Source organism: Lactuca serriola, chromosome 5 (genome assembly GCF_051521515.1).
Source record: "Lactuca serriola cultivar US96UC23 chromosome 5, Lser_US96UC23_V15, whole genome shotgun sequence".
NCBI classification, from domain to species: Eukaryota; Viridiplantae; Streptophyta; class Magnoliopsida; order Asterales; family Asteraceae; genus Lactuca; species Lactuca serriola.
Genome location: NC_136412.1, coordinates 119622439 through 119625366, shown reverse-complemented (window position 1 = coordinate 119625366; position 2928 = coordinate 119622439).

The following is a 2928-nucleotide window of genomic DNA, read 5'->3' as shown; positions in this document are numbered from 1 at the left end:
ATCCCTACTTCTTCTTAGTCCCTGCACATTAGAACAAATGTGATAACCACAACCGGTATCAAGAACCCAAGAAATAGCATGATTAGAATTGTTAGATTTAATTGTGTATATACCTGCGAAAGATGGCTTGATCTTTCCTTCTTTGATTGCTTGCAGGTATTCTAGGCAGCTTCTCTTCCAATGTCCTATCTTATGGCAGTGGTGGCACTCTGCCTCCTTCGGGTTAGGACAAGGCTTAGCGGCATCATCTTTGGTCCCACTATAAGAGGCACCATCTCGGGCTATGATCTTGCGATAGTTCTTCGATGAAGCCTTCCTCTTCTTTCCTTTTCCTTGACCAATAGCCAAAACAGGAGCAACAGGTGGATTGGGAGTCGGTGCAACAGACTTGTCTTTGAAGTTGCTCTCAGCAACCCTCAAGAGACCTTGGAGTTTGCTTAGGGTGACCTCTTCTTTGTTCATGTGGTAGGTCATCCTAAATTTGTTGTACATCGGAGGCAAAGAGTGAAGCACCATGTCGATCGCCAAGTCTTCTCCAAAGTCAACATTTAACTTACGAAGGCGGTCGACATACCTTTGCATCTTTTGCAGGTGCACGGTAAGAGATTCTCCATGACCCATCTTAGCGGAAATCATGTTGGTGAAAATCTCATAACGCTCTTGTCTCGTGTTCTGGTGGTATCTCTCTAATAAGTCTTGGTGCATCTCATATGGGTACATGTCCTTGTAGGACTTTTGGAATTCGGAGTTCATGGTGGCAATCATGATGCAATGTACCTTCGTTGCATCTCCCTCATGAGTCTCAAAAGCGGTGGTTTCGGCTGGAGTAGCGATTTCAGGGTTGATTTTCTCGAGCTTCTCATCGAGGACATACTCCTTATCCTCATAGCGAGCAATGGTGCGAATGTACCTTATCCATTCGCTAAAGTTCGTTCCATCGAAGGTGAGCTTTTGGCAAAGGCTCATCAACGTGAAAGAACTAGCAGCATCGTTGTTTGCGTTTGACATCTACAAAAGAAAAAGGACAAAGATAGATTAGAATAAGAATCCTTAATTATCACCCAATAAGAAAATTAGGGCTAGGACCCAACCCTCGTTTTAGAGCTTGTGTGTGTGTGTTTGAGCTTGATAAAGTATTCTTCTGATATTGTGAAGAGAAGAAGGGCCATTATAGATACTAGAGTTGGAGTGCAAGCATTGGATCTAAGCTTTACAGAGGTTGGAGCATCATTTAGAGGTAAAAAGCTCAAAGCTTTCTCAACCTTTTTAGATTTGTACAATACGGATCATTTTAGGGTTTTTCTCCCAAAGATGGAGACTTTATGAGTAAATGGTCTCCATAAGCCTTGATCTTCCCCATTTCAGTATAAAATGTGTTTTAGATCCATCAAAATCCAATCTTGATCGTTAATATTGAGTCATGCATGTGATAAGGGCTTAATGGGGAAAGAGGATAAGTGTTTGAAGTGATTGGTGACCTTTACAGCCATGCAAAGGCTTAAAGCTGTAACATCCTGGCTTCCCAGGTATTATTCATTTATTTATTTTTTGTAATTTGTGAGGAGACTCGGCGAGTTGGAGCCTAGACTCACCGAGTATGATCACGGATTTGGAAGCGGGTTCGCGTCCGGACTCGGCGAGTCCAAGAGTGGACTCGGCGAGTCCACGCTGTTTAATGAAACCCTAATTTCCCGACTCTAAGCCCTATTTAAAGGACCTTATAGCCCTTCATTACGGCTACCGTCGACCTTGAGAGCACCAGAGCATTAGAGAGTCCTTGTGAGTGAGAAAAGAGGCCATTGTTCACCATCCTTGTGTGTGTTAGCAAGAAGGGAAGAGGAAGGCCAAGCTAGGAGAGTTGGGAAGCTATTTGAGGTAATAATCAGAGCTTATTCTCGTGTTTTTATTGATATAGTCAAATCTAGGGTTTCTTCATGCCTTGTTTACCTTGTAATTGGAGTGTGAGAGGTCCCATGGGGAATTAGTACCTAGATCTGGACCTTAGTAGGTCCAGAGAGTCCCAAATGCTCTGCTTTATGCCTTTCCTTTTCAGTTATGGACTTAGGTTACGATTTTAGATGTCATTTCACCAAAAGAAGCCTTGTAGGCATCGCATGGTAGCCAAGATTGTAACTTTACGTGATAAATGTGCTTGGAAGGACTGGATCTATGAGTTACTGGAACGGATCTGACCTCAGGAGTGAGTTTGAGTTCATGCATGGCTTAGACTCGCCGAGTCTGAAGAACAGACTCGGCGAGTAGCATGAAGATTGTCCATAACCACTCAGCGAGTGGTCTTACCGAGTTAAGTGTTGACTCAGTGAGTCAGGGAGAGTCAGAGAGGGTTGACAGGTGCACTGAGTCAAGCTGGAACTCGCCGAGTTGTTCTTGAGACTCGGCGAGTTGAGTCGTGGTGGCCCCACGATTCATGCCAGGTGGAACTCGTCGAGTCAGGGAAGTACTCGATGTGTCAAGAGAGGATCCTAAGGAGTCAGTGAACATGTATAGACTCGCCGAGTCGCTCTATTGCACTCGCCGAGTCCGGTCAAAGTTGACCGTTGACCGTTGACCGTTGACCAGAGTTGACAAGTGTTGACTTGATAGGGGTAGTCAAACTTAGCTGTGAAAGTGTTAATTAGAGATATATGGTGTTATAGGCGGATTATAGCTCGAAGGATCGAGCGCGAGTGATTTCCGGGATTTGCGAGTTATCCAGATACGCGAGGTGAGTCTTCTCACTATACTTTACCTTAAGTAGGTAACCAGAGTTATGTGACAGAGTATTTGTATGCTATATGTATGTTATGTGTTGTACTACATTATTTCTATGTGATTTATGTTGTGCATGTTTATAGAGTTGGAACCGGAAGGTTCCCAGAGTTAGAACCAGAGGATTCACAGAGTAGGGTCCACGAACCCACAGTGATA